The following is a 12,235-nucleotide window of genomic DNA, read 5'->3' on the forward strand; positions in this document are numbered from 1 at the left end:
AAATAAAATCAAGAATAGTCATCTGCATACAGGTTTTAGTGCAATCACATGGCTTCTTACCATGCTAGGTTTTTTTTAAAGAAAACCATCAGGAAACTGACTTTGTAAACAGGTATTCTAGAATGAGGTTTCAAGTAACTCTGGAGCAATAGTTAAATTCAGTCTTCAAATTGTAAATGTAAATTACTTCAAAATGTAAAGGCATGAGTACTGTTTGATCTGGCTTAAACTTACATTTTTTCTTTCAGAGTAAAAATGGGGAAAACCAAAATATTATTTCTGTGCACAGAAGAGTATCACTTGAATTAGATGTAGAGCTTACATAGTCTAAATTGGATGTGAAGCTTACATAGTCTAATCCATTCTGCCTATCCGTAGCAGGAACAAAACAAATAGGCACTGCTTAAAAATGGAAAAGCCGCCAACAATTTCAGTACTAATAATGAGATGGTATTCATAATAACTCATACCCGTGATCCCTATAATGCTAACTGTAGGCTTAATGTGGCATGTTAAATGTTAAACTGATGCCTGGTGTTAGCTTTAGGCTGAGAGTTGCAGAGCATCTCAAAATATTTTCCGGGGGAACAGCTAGATCCAGGAGCTATAAGAGGCAAAAAAAGCAAAATGTATTTACATAATACTGTCTACCACCAGCCTGGGCATTAAACCAATGCTATATCAAGGCTTCAATCCAAAGTGCTGCCTGCTGAGGGGGGCAGTTAGCTGTGTGTACATAACTACAGTATCTCGGGGGCGTAGCCTGCTCAGGGGACGTACTGAACCTGGGTGTGTTCTGCCCATGTGCTGCAGAGAATGTCCAGGTCTTCTGAGAAACGTGTGGGACTTCTGGTGTCTCTTGGGCAGCTTAATCCTATGTCAGATTTGGGGTAAATTTGGCCTTTAAGCATGATGATAGCATGTAGACATCAAGATCAGCTTTCATAGTTGGCTCATTTTAGATGGCTGAAGGGAAAGTTGTGGGGTTTTTTCTTCCTTCCTGGGACTCTTGAGTTTTCCTCACCTGTTGCTGGCCAACACAGAGAAGCTGTGAAATAAGTTTTGGTTATTCTCTTCAAAGCTCAACACTGTCACTACTTCTGTAACAGAAACTACTGTGGTGGTTATGCTGGATATAATGCACTGTTTCTAGATGTGATTTTTGAGTCTGCAGGTTTCTAGTTCAAAACACTGATAATGACTGGACAGGAATGGTCCTCCTGACTGTTTTAAATAAAACTCATGGTAGCTATTATAAAAATGCTATAACTATACAATGCACATGCATGCTACACTTCAACACACATTTTATGACCACCAAAAGTTTACTTTATAATTGGGGTAATAATAATTTTATTAAATATAACATTATGGGTCTTTGTTTTGATGCACAGACATATGCAAATAACTTGCATTAGCATTTTTATGAGTGAGATTTCAATGGCAAGCTTATTAATAAATCCCTGGGTAGCGCTCAGGCTGATAACATTAGTTCCCTGTACTCTTTTATTTGGGCAGCTAATGAATTTTTTCCCCTAGTTGTCAGTTCTGAATTGATGAGAGATTAGGAACAAACAGGACATGTCTGTGGAATGCCGGAAGCTGTACTTTGTTAAATTGTCAGTTCAGATCTGTTTTGGGCTGGGTAGTTAGCACTTTCAGATGCCTTATTGGCCTATGTGAAATAAGATCTTAATGTGTCCCGCAGCACAGATGTGCGGGAAGGGGCGGATGAGGAGGGAAGCCCATGAGTGTGCTCTGTTCTACTTTGTGCCTAAATATCTTCTTTTTCTGGAAGATGGTCTCACTTTCATAGGCAGGCAGGGTTCCTGGTGGCAGGAGCTGTTGCAGCATGTGGTGTGCTGCAGCAGGCTCACTGCAATACAGGCTGGAGCACAATGCTGGGGGGGGCTGGGGAGTTGATATAATTGCCATTTGGCAATTTTTTGCTGGTAAAAAGGAAAATAAATTATTTGCTTGGACACAGAGGTAGGACCACCTTTGTAATCCTGAACAAGGCTGGGTCTAAGGAAAATGTACCTTTCCGTGTAGGCAATGTAGTGAGGCATCTCTCTTGGGACTGCGGCTCAAAGCACAGCCAGCGCAGGTTGTGCTGGGGGACAGCTGAAAGCACGGAGCTGGGGCTGGGTTCGGCGCAGCACGCTGCTCGCTGCCGACGCCAGCGATGCGCTGTGGGTGCCGGGGGAGCCGGAGAGGTCGGGGCAGTGGTGCAGAGCGGGTGGATGCTGAGCGACATGTGGCAGGGAGGGAACAGGCAAGTGAAGAGAAGATCTGAGATGGAACTCAAGCACCTGGATCTTTCTTCAGTTTCCTGCTGTCTGTGACCCTGGTTGTTTAAATATAAATGCATCACAGTCTTTGAAAATACTCTGTATAATGGTGAGGTTATGAGGGGAATATTAGAGCAGATCTTCAGGCTTTTGCAGCACGTCTAGAAGTTGATGTCTAGCTGAGGCCCTGAATTAGCAAAACCCTTAGAGCTGGGATTCTATTTAATAAAGTGCTTGTGAACACAATTGTCTTAACATTAATGGTGCTGAAAAATGCTTGCAAACGCTTTGCATGTACAACCTGTAAATTTCACAATGCTACAGATATCCACTATGTAGCCTGGTAACTGTTTCTTATTCTGGGCTTGTTTGTTTCTTTGCTTGAGAGTATGGATCCTGCACACTGGAGAGAAACCAGAGTTTACTGTTCAATTAGAAAAATTTGTTTTCCTGGAGACAGCATTGATCTCCTGGACTGTTATGCTATCTGTCACTGTCTAATCACAGAAAATGTGTTGCTTGTACAGCACAGTCCAAATGACTCTGCTGAAAAGGTAGGATGCTATTTCTGTGTGTAGAAGAGGGTTTCAGAACAACAGGGGTTGGCATTTGGTGTATGACTGATTAAACTTTGAGGAAAAAGACAAGTCTGCTTAGCCTAGCTAAGAGGAAGTGGAAAGAAATAGCCAAAGGGCGTAAAGTTTTTCCATCTTAGCATTGTGTAATTGGACCAGATTTGATTACAAAATGATGGTGGACAGCTGTGAATTAGGAGGCAATGTATTAGTGCTTTGAGCTACTTCTGGTGATATGCTGGATAGAAAGGCCAGAAAAATGATTAATCCTCACCCCTGTTCCCTTGTTCTCTGTGAAGCTGCTGACCAAAAAAAGAAAAAAATAAAATTAGCTGACTTTCTTCCTGAAAACCAGATCGAGAATCTGTGTGCCAGATGCACAGAAACAAAGGTCTGCTGTTTCCATACCTGCCACTTATGCTCTATCAGTCTGGAGACTACCCAGACTGCATACACAGTCCCATGCTGCAGCTTGTTTGGGAGTATTTTTCCTTTTTGTCCTTTCACTCTTCAGCTTTGTCTTAAGATTCCAGATGCAGCCTTGCTGTTGAATGTTTGAGAGTTTAGCCTAACACAGGGTGACATTTCCCAGAAAATATAGCTGTTTCTCAAGATCCCAGAACATAAGACACTTCCTGGCAGTTGGCTGGTTGCTTCTTCATGGAGATCAAATAGGAAAGGGGAAGGAGAAATGACAGTTTGGAGTCTCCTCCTTTACCATGTCCTCCCACACTCCATCTGCTTGTTTGAGTCCCACACAGCCTGCAGGAAAGTTTGCTGGGCTGATGAAACAAGACCCTCAAGAGTGAAAGAGATGGCATATATTTTTGGCAGAGGTTAGCGCTTGGACAGCAAAGCTACTCATCTACTATTTAACTACTGCTGCACATGTAGAGTAAACCGGGGCCCCTCATAATTTTTTCATCCATAAAACTGACTGCTGCCCTTCTATAGGGGCAAAGAGAGATGTCCAAGATGGATAAAAGGTGTTGGTATGAAGAGGAGATTGAAACAGACAAGGAGCAGCAGCAGCTGAAGTATCAAGGCATGGTGCTCGGGAATGGTAATGACTCTGTATATGCTGTTGTGAAAGCCAGTGATGGTTGCAGTTTAGTGGGAGAAGGGTGCAGAGATGAAAGAGCAAATGCTCCTCTGTATAGATGGAGAGGTGACTGAGTGAGCATGGGCTAATGGTGCTGGGCAGGATGGCAGGACTGGGAGGCAGAGATGTGTGAGGGTTGGGACAGCTGAAAAGGAATGGGATGTAAATTACTTGATCAATTGGCTCCTAGGGATGAAGGATTTTATGACAAAGCTGGGCAAACCTTAGTTTGGGGAATTTGGTGGCTCTTTAAGGGAAGTGCTGGCAGCAGATGGGCTAACAGCAATAAAGGGAAACTGATGGTGAGTGAGGTGAAGGAAGTGTGTGGAAGGCGATAGACCACAAAGATAAGTATGGACTAGAAAAAACAGGGTACTGTCATCCCAGTGATCCTGAGTCAGTATCTCTCGTCCTAGGCTGTGATATAGGTATTCCTTGGTCTTCTGTATAATGAGCTCTGTCAAGAGGACCAAGCACTTGAAAGGCTTGATTTTTTATTGCAGTCTAAGCCAGGAAAATGTAACAGGTTTAAAACAGAAACCTTTGACTATGTAAGACAAAACAGGGATAAAACACTCTTCCTTATGTCACTGTATTGTTTCAGGGGAAGGTATTTACTTCCAGCCTTGGTTTTGTTCAACCATACTGCTGAGTGAATTTCAGCAGGTGCTGACGAGCCCTGCCTGGTCCCTGGTTCATCAGATGCCAGTCTATGGGTCTGTCCTTCGTCTCACTTCTGCTGCAGGCTGTGTGCAGTTTTGCTCAGACTGTGGGATAACTTCTGCAGGAAGGGACCCTGGGAGGTGTCTCACCCGATCCTCTTTCCCAGAGTAGTGTCTGCTGTGATGACAGGCCAGGAGGTTGCTCAGGTGTCTGGGAAACATCTCAGGATGGACCCTGCATGACCTTGCTCTGTAGCCTGCTCTGCCTCCCTGCCCTCCACTGGGTAAAGGTTTTGTGCTCCTGTCCCAGCCTGGACAGCTCATCCTCAGGCAGCAGAACCAACCACCTCATCCAGGCAGCAGAACCATCCCCTGTCACACAGGGCTCTGCAGAACTCAGCAATGAAGCACAGCTGGCGCCACGGGGAGCACACCCCCAAACCCTGGGGGGAACTGGAGTGGGTGTCGGGCGGGAGCGGAGCGGTGCGATGGGCCGCTTCCCGGGGTGGGGCTCCCGGCCGGCCGGTTAGCTCAGTTGGTTAGAGCGTGGTGCTAATAACGCCAAGGTCGCGGGTTCGATCCCCGTACGGGCCACAGCTTTTGCGTGCCCCGACCAGGGGAGCGGGGGGCCGCGGGGAGCGCGCAGAAGCCGGGAGGGAGGGAGGGAGGGTGAGCGGCGGGGAGCTGTCGTCGGTGCGGGAGCCCTCTGCTCCCGGTGGGGTGGTGGGGGAAGACACAGGGAAGGTTTGTTTTTCCCTTCCTTCCGACGCGGTGCGTGCCTGAGGAAGAGTCAGGGGAAGGGATTTGCAGGGAAAGGGAATGGGGACAGGAAAGTGAAATTGCAAATGCAGTAGAAAAGTGTAGATAGGAAATCCACTCAAATATTTTAAATCTTTCCATGGGATGTCACCAAATATTCAATACCTCTTGCCTCAGAGCATCTTCTCATCTGTTAACTAGCTTTGTGCCTGAAGAAAGCTTGCAGGATTTCAGATGGACCTTGCTTTCTTTCCCTTCATAATCCTAGGTAATTAAAATTTCATATCAGGTCTTTAGCTCATAACTCTGGATAGTTCTCCGCTGCCTGGGGCTGGAACCAGTGATGCTGAAACAAGTGGCTTTTACTTCTCATCTTTGCTTTGGAGTAGGAGGACAAGCTAGTCAGATCTCCCTGGACAGCCTGATTTTGCAGAGGATGTTCTGAACTCCTCTTGAAAGCTGTCCCTGTAAAGTATTGAAACTTAGATATCCATATGAGATAGGCTCGCTAGACACTTGGCAGTCTGTCAAATTAATTTTTATTTATGAATGCATGTAAGAAAATTCCAGGTCAAACTGAGATGTTCTAATAGAGTAGCAGGTCTGCAAGAGTGGCTGAGATGAATTGTTGCTGGCTCAACTGGCCTGTATGAGGGTGTTTTGTTTCTAGAACTTCTCTTAGGAGCTCAAGACAGATACTATTTTCTCCTATCTACCTCTGAGCTGAAACGGGATTTCTCCAGAGGAGGGAAACTCCTTGGTGCAAATGTTTTCCTTGTAGAAACCAGTGGTTTCATTATTGGAGCTGCGTACAGAAAGGCTGCAGCTTCTTTGGGAAAATGTCTTAACAGCATGCTATTGATTTCTCTCACAAATTTGCTAATATGCTCCTTTACTCTCAGGGCCTGTTGCTTAAGGCTTGATTCAAAATAAATGATGATGATAAAGAAATAAGCAGGTGACACTCATTTCAAAGTCAGTGTGTTGACATGGCATCTTCCTTACAGTCTTGTCAAGGTACAACAAGAGCACATGAAAAGTGTCATTCCAAAGTCACAATGAAATTTTTAAATCATACAGATGAATATTCATGTCACCTAGCATCCAAACTGCTGTTATGACTCCATCAGATGTCAAGGGAGAGTAATGTGGTGCTGGTTTGAGGACCTCCTCTCTTGCTACTCCACTCAATGATCCTCCTCAATTCCTTTGGGTCCAGTTATAGTAGTCAGGACTTGACTACATATAATGACATCCATTTTAAATGAAAGGAGAAACAGCATGGTGTTTTCTTTCAGAAAAAAATAATCTGGGAATAATATTGCTTTGTTTTAGGTTTTTGACATTAGGAATCAGAGTTTTATTGCAGCAATGTTGTTGTATAGTAAAGTTCTTAATATAAACCAAGGTGATGCAATGGCTCCTCGGCCACTTCTTCAGTTTGGTTTGCATTGCTTATATTCAGTGTGGGTTTTTGGCAGCCAGCATTGTATGGGCATATTTCCCCTAAATTTATTTTCACCGGATGGTTGTCAGACTGAGGGTCAGCCATTGTCCCTAGGGGAGTCATTCCAGAGCCTGTTCTTCAATCTCAAAACTAGTTTGAGAATAAAAGAGATTAAACAAACAAACCCATATAGTAGAATAATGCTCTCATGAGGACAGCAGAGGCATTTCCATTCTGAGTGGTCTGCAGTGGCAGATGCTGGGGCATATTCTGGGGTTACTGCTCAGTGTTTCATTTAACCGTAATCAGATTCCATAACACCAAGGCCAGAACAGGTATTGGCTATTGTGTGCTCAAAAACTGTGGTGTGAAGCACAGCTCCTCTGAGCACAGTGGACAATGATGGAGAGAATGAACCTTTCTTATTGCCTGTGACAATGCTGAACACTGACAGCTGAGGAGGAAACTTCTAATGGGTCTAGCCAAACCTCTTCCTTTTGTTACTGTTGCAGATATTAACTATTGCATTTTACAGTTATGTAGACAAAATAAGCTAATTAGTTTCATATTCTTCACTGACATAACTGCATTTTTCTTTGATGCGTGAAAAACTACTAGGAGGGCTCTTGAATTCAAATACTTGAAGCTAGTTAGAAAGTAGATTCACACTGTATTCAATTCAGTAGATGTGTATTCATTCACTCAATCTTCTGAAGCATTTTCTTTTCTGTTCACATCTCAGGTTACTTTTATAACTTCTTAGATGCTCTAGTAATAAACACAATATAAATGTCTTGCCATCAGGGTGCTTTATTCATTCAGTTTTCCATTAGGGGTCTTAATTATGGTGAAAATCTGAGTGGCAAGGATTCATCTGGTATATCAACAAAGTAATACACAGATACAATCCAGAAATGACATTATTGAAATCAAAGGCAGGATGTGGTGGCATGGGGTTTTCTTTAGATTAATTTGTGTGCAACTAAGTGTAAGCATTAATGCTATTATAGGTGAAGCTTAACCTTGCTTAAAATTGGTGAGTGTAATGTTTACCTTCCATGCACTAGAAAGAAAAAAAAAAAATGGCAGCTCCATCAAAAAGCCCAAGTCTGTCACAACCCCAAACAAAGGTTTTCATTTAATGTTGTGAGTAGCGATGCAGGTGGGAGGGGGGTGAGGAAATGCCATAGAAACAGACCCAGGAAGGAGCCGCCAGCCAAGAATGTGGCTGAATGGGCCTGGGCAGCCCAGCGCGGGAGGCTGGGAGCTGGCTAAAAGGAGCTGGGAGCCGTAAGAAAAAGCCCAACAACCAGCCCCCTGTTTGGGTTCTCCAGTGTTTCAGAAACAGGGTTTATTCAGGAAAGGGGACTGCATGAGAAGGATGCTGGCTTCCAGGTTTTTTTCTTTGCAACTGAAATAACAAGGGCCCTGAATTTTTGTTTTGCAGCTCACATCAGAATGGGTAACTATACTTACTGCTGCAGCTGGAGAAATATTTTCTTCAAATTTGTATATTCTTAGAAAGCAATCACTAAAATGAAGCATGAGCAAATCTGAGAAATGTCTTAAAACCCGAGACACTGTGTTGGGCTGGACTTGAACAGGAATCAAATCTTTGCTCTTGAGATACTGTATAAAAGGATTAAGTAACTTTGTTTACAAAGTATCTGGCATTTTCTCCCACAGTTCTGAACTAATGCCTGCCTGTAGAGTTACTAAGTTTAGCCAAACAGTCCTTTTTTTTACTGTGAAAGAATTCACCAGCAATGCCCATAGTACAACAGAGCAGTGTGGACATCACTGAATTCTCATTTAAACACGTACTGTATAGAACCAGGTGGAAGATAAGTGTGAAAATATCTGGCTCTTGGTGTGTATTTGTGTTTGCTTTACAAAGAATTAATAAAGTTCTCTTACTAGATCAGGAGTAGCTATACACCAATTCTGTGTAAGGCTTCTCTCCATGTGGTGAGATAAAACAAGTGTTCAGTTTAATCGGTATCTAGTCACTGTTTCACAGGGAAAGTAAGCTAGAGATAACAACCTTTGGTGACATTCTCAAAGCTTAAAAGCAGTATACTGAAGTCTGAGTGTGAATTTTCTTATTTTTGAAGATGAAGAATACAGTTTTAAAGACAAATAATATGTGATGTCATTTTCCTCATTAACCAATAATGTAAGGATCAGTGACAGGCAATGGGGGTAGTCTGGAGTCCGCGGTGGTAACCAGCCTCCTTGTATGCACTCTCCGTTAAAGCAATCTTGAAAGAGCAGAGCAAGCGGACAAAGCAGGACAGCACATCTCCTGTATGCTGCTCTGCAAGCTCGACAAACCCTCGTGGCAGGCTTCACAGAGAGCAACTCTGGCACTGAGCTAGAGGGTTGCAGCTCACGCCGTCAAGGTGTGGGACAACTGTCAAGGTGGGTTACCTTTAAGAAATGAGCATCTGACACTGTGCCCTTGAAAAGAACGCTTACCAAAATGGCCTTCAGCTACAGTTTCTGCTGCTTGCTGAGAAGTGGTTCAGTCTGTAAAGTGCAGCAGAGGTTTCACTGAGGGTCCAAACCTAACTATAAAAAGGGCTTTTTAGTCTCTGTGGCTTTCCTCAGCCAGAGAAGATTCAAATATCTAACCATTCCAAGGTCAGGAAGACAGGTGTCAGTGTCACGTCTTCCCAGTTGTGCTTGAAAGCCACTTTCTTTTTGGCTAGAGTGGGTTTTGCATTTTTTTGGCTTCGTGGAGAATTCCCCTGAAAGTCAGGGAATGGGACAGGTTGAATGGGAGAGTTGAAAAAAATATGGTTCAAGGATGCGTAGAGGAAAGGCAGAGATAACTGTCACACACCCAGTGAAGTTTCACTAGCTTGTTAATATATGCTATCATCACTTTCAGTAAGAACAGCTTTTTGATCGTGAACATTTTGCTCTTGAATTATTAAAACTATTTTTTAAGGAGAAAATCTTCCTGCATCCCACTTAAGCATGACTTTTCTGATTTTACCCTTATGCATACAAATAGCAAAGCGAATATAATTCTGTATTTTGCCACAAAGTATTTCATTTCAGCAAAACCAAGGCAGTGTAGGCTCAGCATGCGGCTAGGAATTAAAGGACAGATGAATATACAGGTTCTCAATTCTGCTTTTGACTCCATGCCGAGGCCTTTGGTTTTCTGTTTATCTTTCCCCATCTGTACAAAAAGGGAAAATGCATATTCTAAGTAGGAAGCACTCATGAAAATCCACAGAGAAGTGCTACAAAATCTCTTTCTCTTCAAAAAGAGATGGCTACCTTACTGTATCCTAGCTGTAGAACAACAACCTGTTGGGCTCATCTGCACACCTTCTAGTGGTGGATGAATACTAGCAAAGGAAGTAGCTGGTCTGGTGATGAGTTAAAAAAAATATTAGCCATTAGAATCTGCTTAAAGTATGAATTTATTTCTGCTAGACAGAAAGCATGCTGAGACTTTCCTATGGTGACAGAACTTTTTAAAGTGGTAATTTCTGCCTAATATTGGTTTTAATGAGGAAATTGGATTTTCTCCTTTCATGTGTATATAACTCTGCTCTTTTCCAGCTTTGTTCTCCAACAGATAAATTTGCAATAGCTCTGCCAGCAATGTAAAGGGCAAGTTTTCTTTTAAGCAGCTGAGGCTCTAAGCAACTGATGTTGAGGCAGCAGGTAGCAAATACATTTTAATGGCATATTTTGGTGGATATGTTGACTAGGGTCTTCAAGAACACTTATGAAAATATTTGCTTTTTAAGGAATGAATATGAGGTACTGTAACTCTGGCATTTTGTGGGCAACAAGGATAAGAAAGAGGTTCCACTGCCTTGCATATTCCTTCTCATCTTATTTTGTCTCCTTTTAGATAGTTATTCTGGGAACAAGCTGCTGAAGGCAAGCTGACTGGTTTGAAGTGTAATTTTTTAATGAGGAAAGAGTGACCCTACGGAGATGAAAAACTAGAGAACCCAAACAGGTCATTCCCTTCAACTCTTGCATTATGTTTGTAGCTCACATCATGCCTTTTTTCCTTTCTGCTGCTCTCTTAATATCACCTGGTCCTAAAAAGCAAAGTTATAGTGTTGTGTAAATCACCAATGCGAATGATTCCCCAATTACTACTTGTCACCACTGGCAATTCTTCTAATGCTACATGGCAGACAATCTTTTTTCCTCTTTGACAGATGTTGTGGGTCTGCAAGGAAAAAAATCAGACTTCAGTTTTGTGAGAAGTTCAGTGAGACTTACAAAAGTACAAGGATGAGCTTTGTAGAATGAGAATATGCCTCTCTTCAAGGCCAGTTTTGTTTTCTGACTACAGTTGTACTTCTATTTCTTCTTCCACAACCAAAGGCAAACCTGATTCTAGATTTGGGCCATTGCCTGCCAGTTGGGAAGAAATTTGAGGGAAATGTCATGATTATAATTATTAGTAAGGGAGGGAAGGTCAATAGAGGGTGGCAGGAGCCCAGAATAGTCGACCAATCTTACAGTTCTTCCACTCACTGCGTGTAAAACTCTGGCTGTACCCCAGCACTCATCTAAGTGGAAAGCATGATAGAAAAATATTTTATTTCTCCCCAGTGACTGATTGGGAGTGGTGGTGTCTTAAATGTGTTGTTTGGAGCAGTTCTGCCTGGCCAGGGAGATCAGCCAGAAGCCTCAGGGCCTTTCATTCTCCCTTGTGATGCTGTGTAATGGTCTCCTGCACTTCAGCTGTACCAAAAAAGCCATAAAAACTACCATGTGATCAGAAATGTATACACCCAGGCAAGCTCCAGGAAAGCTGGGGGGGAGAGGGAAGGTGTAAAATTCTGCTCAGACTCCCAGAAAATTCTAATATCAAGTTTCTACAAGTGAGATGCCAGTGTCTTTACCTTGTTGAGTTTGCTTCTGACTCTTCTGGAGAGAAAGGCCTTTCTAAGTTCCTGTGAAGCCAAAAAATGCCAACAAGAAAAATCTTGACACTTCAAAAATATATTTCAGTCAGTGGAAATGCATTCCTTTTGAACAGGGAATTGTTCTGATTTCCCCATGTTAAACTTGGATATTTGGGATTTTGTCCTGTCTTTAGTCAGGGCAAGAGAATAAAGGGAATCACACATAAACCCCAAATTTGGGTCAGGCCAATCTGTTTACATTTGGTCTCTTACTAGACAAACTTAAATATCTAGTGAAAAAACATTCTGTCCAAATTTCTAAATGGTTGAGATGCTTGGGTATATTTCCCAAATAGTGATGGAAATTTTAATTACACTAGGGGTATCTCAGTGAACATGCATTTTCATACCCATATGTTTTGATTGAGAAATTCCTGGCCGGTTCTATTCTCTGGCAGTGTGTAACTTTTGAATAAAAGGACGTCTTTGGCCTTTTAGATTAGTGGT

General features: G+C 42.7%; 1 non-coding gene across 1 annotated transcript; it reads left to right on the forward strand.

Moving 5' to 3' along the window:
- The first annotated feature begins 5,150 nt into the window (after window positions 1–5,150).
- Window positions 5,151–5,224, forward strand: TRNAI-AAU (transfer RNA isoleucine (anticodon AAU)). Its single transcript has one exon. It is a non-coding gene; the product is annotated as a tRNA-Ile (tRNA).
- The last annotated feature ends 7,011 nt before the right edge of the window (window positions 5,225–12,235 follow it).

The sequence above is a fragment of the Grus americana genome, chromosome 1 (assembly GCF_028858705.1).
Source record: "Grus americana isolate bGruAme1 chromosome 1, bGruAme1.mat, whole genome shotgun sequence".
Lineage (NCBI taxonomy): Eukaryota > Metazoa > Chordata > Aves > Gruiformes > Gruidae > Grus > Grus americana.